This window comes from Pleurodeles waltl, chromosome 1_2 (genome assembly GCF_031143425.1).
Source record: "Pleurodeles waltl isolate 20211129_DDA chromosome 1_2, aPleWal1.hap1.20221129, whole genome shotgun sequence".
Lineage (NCBI taxonomy): Eukaryota > Metazoa > Chordata > Amphibia > Caudata > Salamandridae > Pleurodeles > Pleurodeles waltl.
This window is the reverse complement of record NC_090437.1, coordinates 24749031-24761128: the sequence shown is the minus strand read 5'-3', so window position 1 is coordinate 24761128 and position 12098 is coordinate 24749031.

The window sequence follows — 12098 nt, the reverse complement described above, 5'->3', positions numbered from 1 at the left end:
CCTTTTCCAACAGTGAGGGATCTCAGGAGGTCAATGGCCTCCTCATTGAGGGCAGCAGGGCTGACTGGGGCAGGGCCTGAGGTGCCTGGGACAAAGGAGATACCCACTCTCCTGGGTAAGTGGGCACGGGACACACTCTGAGGGGCTGCTGGGGGGGCGGTGTGGCAGCTGTACCTGTCGATGCGGTGGGCACAGAGGTGCCCGCCACCGCAAGGGAGCTCCCATCAGAGGAGGAGTCGCTGTCACTGGTGTATGCTCCTGTCCCCGTCGTGGAGTTCCCAACGCCCTCTGTCCCACTGGTGTCTTCAGACTCTGTTGCTTCACCCTCTAGGGCCAAGTGGGCTGCAGCTCCCTCCTGCTCCGGTGCCACTGCTCCTCCGCCAGATGATGCTATTGCACACAAGAACAGGGAGACAAAACAAAAAGGGGGGGTGAGACAGAAGAAAAACATGTTCAGTGCATGCATCACCACTATCGTTGGCGGACACAACACACAGGGAGCAGCCCTCTCCACTATGCAATGCACTAACAGTTCCTGGCAAATTCACATGCCCATGGGGTACGAGGCCTGAGCCCAATTGCTGCACACCTGGAAGTCACAGGAGCCTGACTAGGTGCAGATGGCTATTACCACTAGTGGGGTTGGGGTGCCACAAAGCCTGCCTAACAAGGGACCTTGCCTACTAAGTCCGCCCTGGCCTAGGGGAACCCACTGCCCACCTCCCCCACCCAGACACCTCATAATGCGCGCTGAGTGAGCTGAATGAGAGTCTACTCACCCCCTTGTGGCTGCTGTGATGCCCTGAAGCGCCCATCCAACTCCGGATAGGCCACTGCCAGGATCCGGTACATCAGGGGGGTCATGGTGCGACGGGCACCCCATCCACGTTGGGAGGCTGGGCTCCAGCTGGGCCTCCGCCGTCTTCTTGCTCCAGCGCCGCAGGTCCTCCCATCTTTTACAGCAGTGGGTGCTCCGTCTGTGGTAGACCCCAGGGTCTGGACGTCCTTGGCGATGGCACGCCAAACACCCTTCTTCTGGTGGGCGCTGACCTAGAGGAAAGGTACAAGAGGAAGGGAAATTACTCACCCGTCCGGACCGTCATACTCATTGCCCACCCGTTCCCACCCATGCCCTGACGCACATACACTCACCATCCGCACATGCAGGCCTCAGCCCCCCCATGTATTTTTCATCCACACCACTCAAAACAGGCATTGCCCATACAGCATGCTCACAGTGTACTCACCTGTTAGTCTGGAGGACCGTAAAGTTGCGTATACTGGGGGAGGACCCAATCCACTAGTTTCTCCAACTCCTCCGAAGTGAAGGCAGGGGCCCTTTCCCCAGACACTGTAGCCATTGTCGCTTCCAGACACAGGTCACAACAGCACTTGCAGTGTAGGTCCTCTCCTGTTGAAGGTCAGGTATCAAGTGAGGGAACAGACAGAAAATGGGCATCACGTCCACGGCGGTGCGTACCGTCACCGCCGGCGTACATCGTCATTGGCTCCTGGGACCCATAGGGCCCAATGTTAACCAATGGTGAATTGTGCCGTGGTCTTCGACCGCCCACTGTGATGATGTACAACTCCAGCGCAGTTACCTCATTTCCCCTTGTCCCACCTTACAGGTCAGGCAGCTGCCATTTTAGGGGGCCACATGGGATGGAAAAAAACGGAGTCACACCTCTCTAGGCCGGGAATACAGACAGATATCGGCACATTGTGAATTACCAATGTTTCAGCAAATAACACATTGTGATACCACTGTGTTGGATGACCCTCTGCTCACTGTTCTCCTCCATAGGGCACGTCTGCTGGGGCAGGTGATGAGATGGCGGCATACTCCGGTGTACAGACCCCTGGTGGACCTGTCGACAATGGAAGAGAGACACATCATAATCACATATAGACTTGATCGTGCAACAATCTTGGAACCGTGTGCCCAGTTGGAGCCAGACCTGATTTCAGCTATCCGCCATCCCACAGGAATCCCCCCTCTAGTGCAGGTTCTGTCTGTACTCCATTTCCTGGCCAGTGGGTCTTTTCAAACAACAGTGGCCATGGCATCAGGGATGTCCCAGCCAATGTTCTCAAACGTGTTGTCCAGAGTGTTATCTGCCCTGCTGAAACACATGCGCAGCTACATCGTTTTCCCTCAGGTGGAGGATTTGCCCACAGTGAAAAGTGACTTCTATGCCCTAGGTCATATCCCCAACATCATTGGTGCAATTGATGGTACACATGTGGCATTTTTCCCCCCGCAGGAATGAAGAGGTGTACAGAAACCGGAAAAGCTACCATACGATGAATGTGCAGATGGTGTATTTGGCAGACCAGTACATCTACCCTGTGAATGCCAAGTATCCTGGCTCAGTGAATGATGCTTACATTTTGAGGAATAGCAGCATCCCTTATGTGATGGGCTAACTCCAGAGGCACCGTGTCTGGCTAATAGGTGAGGCCAAGGTCCCAACACAGTTGACATAGGTGTCTGGGTATGGTGTTGTCCCTAAAGGTTAGTGTGTGTCTAACAATTGTACCTCAACATTTGCACGTCACTCTGGTTACCCCAATTCATCATGGCTACTGACCCCAGTGAGGAATCCCAGGACAAGGGCAGAGGAACGCTACAATGAGGCACATGGGTGGACTAGGAGGATTATAGAACGCACCTTTGGCCTCCTGAAGGCCAGATTCTGGTGCCTCCATCTGACAGGAGGCTCCCTATACTACTCACTGAAGAAGGTGTGCCAGATAATCGCGGCCTGCTGTATGCTGCACAACCTGGCTTTGCGATGGCAGATGCCTTTTCTGCAGGAGAATGGGCCGGATGGTTGTCTTGTGACAGCTGTGGAGCCTGTTGACAGTGAAGAAGAGGAGGCAGAAGAAGAAGATGTTGACAACCAAAACAACATCATCATGCAAACTTCCAGTTAGACACAGGTAAGAAGATGTAACTGCTTCCCACATCTCATACTATTGTTGGAGCTAGCATAAGTCTGTCATTTTCACTCAGTTTATGGACCATGACTTGTTACTTTGGCTTTCCATTTCACAGATCTGGCTCCCACTTTGTGCCCTGTGCTATGTTCACTGCTGGCCTATAGCTGTGTTACATTGGTATGTGAACAAGTACATTGGCATTGCTATATTCCAGAGATTTTGCAATTACATTTGTGAAAGCACAGACTGACTCCAGCTTGTATTGTGATTCAAGTGTGTTTATTTGTGTGCAAATAAGTGGAGGGGGGTGTCACATGGGCTGGGGTGATGGTGGAGGAATGTCCATGGCAGAGTCCAATCTATTTGTTTCACAGGTGCATTGTCCAATGTGGCATAGGAAGTGGAGCAATGGCAGTTTCAGGTGGACAGGGTGTCAAAGTGGGACAGAAGGGTGACATTCAGGGGGGTCTTATTTCTTGGTGGGGTCTTGGCAATGTTCTCTGTCTTGTTCCTGGATCTCAGGGACCGTTTGCGGGTGGTTCTCCATCTGGTGGGGTGCTGGTGTCCTGTTGTTCCTGTGGCGGTGCCTCCTGTCCACTAGCGCCGGCGGAGGTGGAGGGCTGTTCATCGTCCAGGATAGTGTCAGGGGCCCATTGGTGTGCCATTGTGTCCCTCCCGCTGTTGAGCAGGTCTACCGGCACCCCTGCAATGGTGACCAGGGTGTTGTTGATGGACTTCAAGTCCTCCCTGATCCCCAGGTAGTGTTCCTCCTGCAGCCGCTGGGTCTCCTGAAACTTGGCCAGTACCGTGCCCATGGTCTCCTGGGAATGGTGGTAAGCTCCCATGATGTTGGAGAGTGCCTCGTGGAGTGTCAGTTCCCTATCCTCCCCCTGTCGCACAGCACTCCTCTCAGCTTCCCTGTTATTCTGTGCCTCTGTCCCCTGAACCGTGTGCCCACTGCCACTGCCCCTAGGTCCCTGATCGTCCTGTGTTAGTGGGGCTGCCTGGGTTCCCTGTAGTGGTGGACACACTGCTGATTGATGTGTCCTGGGGGCAGAGGGATGGGCCCGCTGGGTGGGTGCTGTTGTGGAGTTTCCTGAGGGGGGAGGTTCAGTGGTGGTTTGTGACTGTGTCAGGGGAACTGACTGTCCCGAGGTCCCTGATGGGCCGGGCTGGTCATCTTGATCCAGGCGTGCAGAGCTGTTGTCGTCACTGTGGGCCTCTTCCGTGGGGGGACTGGACATGTCTGGCACCTCTGTGTCCGGTGACTTTGGGTAGGAGTCCTGTTGTGGTGTAAATGCATAGTTATTGTATGTGTGTGTGCCATCTTGTGCAATGGGTGAGTTACCCTCTACTCCTGTGCTTGCATTATTGGCTTGGCCCTTGTGTGATTGGTGATTTTGGGGCATGAGTGAGTCTCTCTCTACTGGACATGCTTTGGTGATGGGTGTACAAGCATTGGTGTTACATGCAGGGCTTGGTTTTGGGATGTGTGGGTTGTGTTAGTGGGGTATCTGTGGGTTGTTGAGGTAATGGGTGTGAGGGTGAGGTTGGGAGTATGTGATGGCATGCAGGTGGGGTGGTGGTGATAAAGTAGTAAAGATTTGCCTTACCAGAGTCCAGTCCTCCTGCTACTCCTGCCAGGCCCTTAGGATGCATAATTGCAAAGACTTGTTCCTCCCATGTTGTTAGTTGTGGGGGAGAGGGTGGGGGTCCGCCACCTGTCCTCTGTACAGCAATCTGGTGTCTGGATACCACGGAACATACCCTCCCCTGTAGGTCGTTCCACCTCTTCCTGATGTCATCCTGTGTTCTTGGATTCTTTCCCACTGCATTAACCCTGTCGACAATTCTGTGCCATAGCTCCATCTTCCTTGCAATGGATGTCTGCTGCACCTGTGATCCGAATAGCTGTGGCTCTACCCGGACGATTTCCTCCACCATGACCCTGAGCTCCTCCTCTGAAAACCTGGGGTGTCTTTGAGGTGCCATGATGTGGTGTGGGTGATGTGTGAGGTGGTGTCTGTTGTGATGTGTTAGGGGATGTGTTGATGTGTGTTGTTTGAGGTGCGTGGATGTTGTATGAGTGATGGTGTTCTGTGTCTGTGGATGCTAGTGTTGTGTTAGGTAGTCTCTGGCCTTCTTTCAAATTTCTGGTTGTAAGGGTTTGTGGGTGATGTGGGTGTGTGCTTTATATTGGATTGGGTGTGTGGGTGTGGTGTGTGTATATGTGGGTGCGTTTTGTTAGTGTGTGAGTATTTTGAGCGCCGCGTTGATTCGTGGGTTGTGATACCGTGAGTGTTTTCCTGTTGGAGTGACGGTTTAGGTTTTAGTATCGCCAGTTTATCACTGACCTTTGGTGGGGTGGACTTGTGTGGGTGTCTGTATTGTGGCGGATTCCGAGCTGTGGGTCGTAATACCTGTAGCGGAATTCCGCTGCCGCAACGGTATGTTGGCGGTCTTCTGCACGTCGGAAAGCGGGATTTACCGCCAGGGTTGTAATGAGGGCCTAAATGTGAAAACAGTGCTTAGAAGTCAGAAGCAATCAAAGGTTACTTGAGGTTGCAAGGGACCAGTGCAAATCCAAAATCCAGGCCAGTGGAGGTTAGGCTGGCTACAGGCCCCACGCAGGGTCCACTGAAACAGTACCTTGGAAGGAGCTAGCGTCGATGACAAGGAGCATGTGCAAAGGCACTGCATCAATATTTTCTGTGCAGTAGGGCCACTGCTTTGTTGTCGAGCCTCGCAGTCGGGTCCCACATCAGCATCAAACTACTTTGAGTTGAATGCTATTAGTAGTTGCTGTGCAGAGCATCATCATCAAGCCCTGCAGGCTGTGGATCCACTGTCATCAGGCAGTCACTGTGTCAAAGAAGCCATACGCTGATTTTTCACACTGAGTCAGGTTGATGCACCAGTTCTTGCAGTAACCGGCCACAGAATCCACTTCTGAAGTCAGGGACTGGAGATAGCACCTCAGGCAAGGGTAGGAGTCACAGATGCATTAGGAGAGTTTCAAGCAGTTATTGATGTCCCTGACACTGCAGGAGAAATGGGGGCAAGCCAACAAATCTTTGGAGCATCTTGGGTTCAATTATGTAGAGAGCAGGTCTAGTCTTTCTCACTCCAGGCAAGAAGGAGCAGACGGCAGGCCAACAGACCAAATGGCAGTCCCTCTCACAACACAGGGCACAGCAGCAGTAGGCCAACACAGTAATGCAGTTGCAGAGTGGCAGTCCCTCCTGGCAGGAAAGCAGTCCTTCTCCCTGACAGAACTTCTCTGGTTCCAGTGGAGTTCTGATTTGGTGGGGTTTGAGATCCAGTGCTTATATCCAGTTGAGACTTTGAAGTGGGAGAGACTTCAAAGAGAGGTCCCTGAGTTGTACAAGGCCCCTGTCCTTGGTTCTCTGGCTCTATACACTCTACAGAGGGTTATGCAGCCCTTTGTGGGGGGGAGAGGGACAGTCCTATTCAGGTGTAAGTGTCAGCTCCTTCCTCCCATCTAGCCCAGGAAGACCAATCAGCCTGGTGATGAGCCATCAGGATGCAAATGTCACACCCATGCTCCCTTTGTCTGTGACTGTCTAGAGGGAATGCCCAAAGCCCAGTTGTCATCTACCTCAGACACGTATCCAGAACAAAGGCAGAGCACAGGATGGATAAAGTAAGAAAATGCTACCATTCTAAAAGGGGTATTTTCAGACTTACAATTTAAAATCTGACTTCATCATAAGTTGTGATTTTAAATTGTGAGTCCCGGAACTCCATAGTTCAATCTTTTCCCAATTGGGAATTACACTAAAAAATGTTTTAAGGCAATCCCCGTGTTACCCTATGGGAGAGAAAGGCCTTACAGTAGTGAAAAACAAATGTTATGGTTTTTCACTACATGGCATGTTAAACCTGAAAGTAAATGTTCAACTTTTTAACTACACTGCACACTTCCCTTGGGGCTTACCAGGGCCTACATGAGAGGTCATTTATGTTAAATAAAAAGGAATGTTTGGGCATGGCAAGAGGGTACACCTTCCAGGTCGAATGGCCGAATTAAAACTGCACCCACAGGCTCTGCAGTGACAGGCTTGAGACATGTTTGAAGAGCTACTATAGTAGGTGATACAATCAGTGTTACAGGCCCTCTAGCAGCATTTAATTTACAGGCCATGGTCACACATAGTGCAAATTAAACATGCCAATTGTGGATTAGCCAATGTTACCATGTTTAGAGTACAGAACGCCTGCACTTTGGCACTGGTCAGCAGTGGTAAATTGCACAGAATCCTAAGGGCAGAAAAAATATTGTCAGAGAAACAGGAGGACAGAGGGCAAAAATAGGAGAAACCAGGTCAAGGATACCAGGTCTAGCAATATGCAATAGCAAAAGTCTGTGATGTCAAAACTTTTGCTCATCTACAGTCTGAAACATTTAAATGTTTGCAGCTCAGACATGTTCTACGATCAGTCGCTGGTAAAGAGGCCGATGTGCCAGAAAAATCACAGTTGGAGGGCAAGACCACTCCACACCAGAATACTTGGGAAAGAAAAATATTTAATCTATACCATACTGATGGATAACACCAAAAAAGATTTAACAAACCTGAAATCACACTGGGAAGCTGACAGAAATACTGGAGGAAGGGTCATGGGAACAGGCACTTCTGCATTCCAGGGAGGTCTTGGTTAGATTGGGATTTGGAGCAGCAGAAATCTCAAACAGGACATGCTACCTTAGGTTCAACTGCTGAGATTTGAGAGAATATGCGGAAATATTTGAAACACACTACCGTACTCCTAGGTATTAGAGGAAGCCAGACTCTCAATAGGTACCAAAAACTGTTTGGGAATCTGTGTTTCATCATGGCCAAAGGAACACACTGAAAGTAATATGAACTGGTGTATGGCAGGTAATACTGGCAGAGGTACTAAGAAATTTGATAAGATCTCGGCTGTGGGAGGATGTTTTTAATTAATAAAAATATTGGGTGCAGAGTTAAGGCCCATATTTATACTTTTTGACGCGAAACTGCGGCAACGCAGTTTTGCGTAAAAAAAATTAGCGCCGGCTAACGCCATTCTGAAGCGCCATGCGGGCGCCGTATTTATTGAATGACGTTAGCCGGCGTTAGCCGCTGGCGCCGTCTGGTGTGCGTTAAAAAAAACGACGTACACCAGGCAGCGCCGGCGTAGGGGGATATGGAGCTTGGGCGTCAAGAAATGGGGCAAGTCAGGTTGAGGCAATTTTTTCGCCTCAACCCGATTTGCGCCATTTTCTTTCACTCCCAACCCCCATAGAAATGACTCCTGTCTTAGCAAAGACAGGAGTCATGCCCCCTTGCCCAATGGCCATGCCCAGGGGACTTATGTCCCCTGGGCATGGTCATTGGGCATAGTGGCATGTAGGGGGGCACAAATCAGGCCCCCCTATGCCACAAAAAAAAAAAAAAAAAAACACTTACCTGAACTTACCTTAATGTCCCTGGGATGGGTCCCTCCAGCCTTGGGTGTCCTCCTGGGGTGGGCATGGGTGACAGGGGGTGTCCCTGGGGGCATGGGGGGGCACCTCTGGGCTCCTTCAGAGCCCACAGGTCCCTTAACGCCTGCCTTTTGCAGGCGCTAAAAAACGGCGCAAAAGCGGCCGTACGTCATTTTTTTTGACCCGCCCACTCCCGGGCGTGATTTTTGCCCGGGAGTATAAATCCCACGCACATGCCTCGGAGTCGATTTTTTAGACGGGAACGCCAACCTTGCATATAATTAACGCAAAGTAGGTGTCCACGCTAAAAAATGACGCTAACTCCATGGACTTTGGCGCTAGACGCGTCTAACGCCAAAGTATAAATATGGAGTTAGTTTTGCGTCGAAATTGCGTAAAAAAAAACGACGCAATTTCGGCGCAAACGGAGTATAAATATGCCCCTAAATGTCTAGAAATTACACGTAGACCCAAAAATGAGAAAGAAGTGCATTTACTATTCCTTTTTGTGCTTTCTCTAGACTTTAGTTGAAGTAACACCATCAAGCACATATTTTACTTGATCTTCATTAGTGACCACGTTTGCCAATGTATTATATAAAACATAAAACATGTAAAACTTGTTTGGAAGATTTGACAATAGTCCATGTTGTAAAGTTTATTCTTTTTAACGCTCACACGTTCATAAGTTAATTAAATGAAAAAAATGTATTGTTGAAATCGCAAAATCTGTTCCTATATAATTAAGCTGAAAAGAAAAGGGTGCATGGGAAAGGAAATGTAATGTGAAATTATGCATTACACTAACCATCATTGTATTCCTTACAATGGTGTGGACCGGCATTCAGCAGATAGTTTAGTTGCAATGTTACGACATGATAAATAAAATGTTTCGTAGTTGCTTTGTTTAGATAGGTTAGTCAATGACAGCTGTCTTGGATGAATCAGTGACATAGACGAAGAAAAAAGTTACAAGTTACAAAATTGAATCATTATAAAATGCGTGTTCCTAGATTAGTGGCAATTGATCCTCTTCCCATTCTGACACTCTCTCAGTTGTTGAGGGTTTTCACACTTCTCACAGACACTAATTTTTTTTTACTCTAACCATTGAGCTGCATCGTAAAGCAAAACAACGCTAACGCAAGGAAAATGACTCTAATATTTGCCATTTTCCAACGCAATAGCATCAAAAGGCGGCGCAAACACAGCAAACAGTGCTAAGGAGCCCCGAAATGGATCCCAGAAACCAGGAGACAGCCCAGGGAGACCTCAATCTACCAAGAACCAGCCAAGAGGACACATAGAAGACCCAGGGGAGAGACAAGAAGAAAAGGTTGTTCCAGCGCAGAGGAGCATGAAATACTAGTCAGAGAGGTGACCGAGCACCAGCATCAACTTTTCATTACCTCTAAAATACCAATTGGGAGGAGAGAGGCAATTTGGCAACAATTTGTCGACAACATAAGCAGTGTGGCAGAAACGCTGGCATGACTGCAAGTGCAGGAAAAAGGAAAAAATGGCAAGGAAAAGAAAGGCAGCACTGCAGACTGGAGGTGGGAGTCCAGCACCGCAGGAGGCCCTGGACGAGATGGTTGCAGCCGTCATCCTGGAGGAGATCTTCACAGGAATCGCAGGACAGCGCATACTACCAGGAAACAACACATATATAAGTTGCATGGGGTACCAAAATACCAAAATGTTAATTGCTAGCAGGGGGAGGTTCATACCTACTACACAATGCATGTCAGCCTTGGAAATCAGGCAGTGGAAAGGGGAAAGGGGCATGGCACAGGTGCATGGGCTGTGCAGGGACATCCAGGGGCACAGCACAACACAACACCAACAACCTTTGCATGGGGGTAATCCGCCATGCCAAGGCTGCTGGAAATGCTGTAGCAGACCAGGTGGGTAGGGTAGAACATAAAACTGGGCTGCTGTCACAGGACAGCTGGTATTGTCAGAACGTGAACTAGGGGGCAATGACCAGTCTCAGGCCATTTATTCAAGCTGCATTTACCATTGACAACACTTGCCACTACCACCTGTGCTGTGTGTGCTGGTCAATTAAGAAATGGCAGTTAGGTGCCCATGGCACAAACACACCCAAAATGAGAGGTTCACAATGACGACGTGATCAATCCCCTTAAATTCCTAACCAAGTGTAAATCCTGTCAAATGCTCATGTCTATAGGTGCAATAAATATCAAGTACTGTTACTTACATTATGAAGTACACAGCAGTAATGTCATAACCATGCTGCCCAATCCAGGGTCTATCCCGTGCCTGTGTTACAATAGCTGCAATGCCACCTTGCAATATCTCAACTGTCATACTGCTAAGACAACAGCATTGAGGGGTGGACATATGTGTCTAGCTAGTGAAACACCCCGCACAGTCATAAGAGGAAATGGAATATTTCCAGGCCCATCAGTGCAATCCAATGTAGCACACATTGGCAAACATCAACATGACACACTACCAATGCTGACACCTGTATCGTGTCATGCCAATGCAATACATGGTATGTGCTAGGTTTCAGCAACGTATAGGTGTATGTGAAATATCATAGACTGGGTCAGGCCCATATTTTTATGTGTGGTGCAAGTGGCATCAGAACATCAACAGGCATTGCAAGGGCTCACCATGCTAATGGAAGTAGAGGGTTGAGTAGGACAAGAAGGTGGCAAGACACAATTTGGACAGAACCTACACCTAGAGAATGTGACAGAGACAATTCCCCAAACTGCCCACACTATATGTGACATACAGGTGGGGCATAGGGATGTGAGAATGCTGATATGAATGACAGGAACAATGAACAGGAACCCAGATTACAATGTTCCATTAATAGGAAGTCAGTGACGTCACATTACAACTGTCCCAACACAGACACACTAATTGTACAAAATCTCATTGCAGAGGACGATGGCTCTCCTCTGGATATGCCTGTCCTGGACTACCCTGATGACATGGATGTTGAGCTGACAACCATTAGCCAGGAAACCCTCCAAAATGTCCTGGGAATCCTCCATACCCCACCTTCAGTCGCAAGGAGGAGCACAGATGTGGCAGCCACCACAGAGGACCCACCCACCACCCCAATAGTACAACCTGCCAGCTCAAGCACAGCTGAGGACTCTGATGACACTGCGACCACCTTTGAGAGGACAGTTGTGGGAGTACAGCGGGAGCTGGCCAAGGAGGTGCTGGTGGGGATGCAATATATGGCAGCCAGCCTGAGGGGATGCGCATGTTCATGATGACATTGGCAGAACAGTCAGCAGCCATGCAAGTCCAACAATCACTACTGCAAGGACTACAATGGTGTGTGAGGGACTTCACCACTGCAGTGAGGGAGTTGCCACAACACCTGGCTTCCCTAATATTTCACTGAATGCATGACTACAATCAGGATCCTCTCAGGGCCAACCTGGTTGCCTACCACAGCGATGTTGATGCTAACCAACAGCTCCTCCTTGCTGCAGTTAAGCCCTTAATATTTCCACAGTTGGCAGCTACCTGGAAGGCAGAGGAGACTACACACACATCAGAAGATGAAGATGTGGAACAGATCACCTTCACCCGTAGGAGTACCTGGTAGCAGCAGTCCATGCCACAGGGGCAGTGATTTTCCTATGTCCTGTGCTTAATGACATGCCAGTCTTGTTACAGTTGG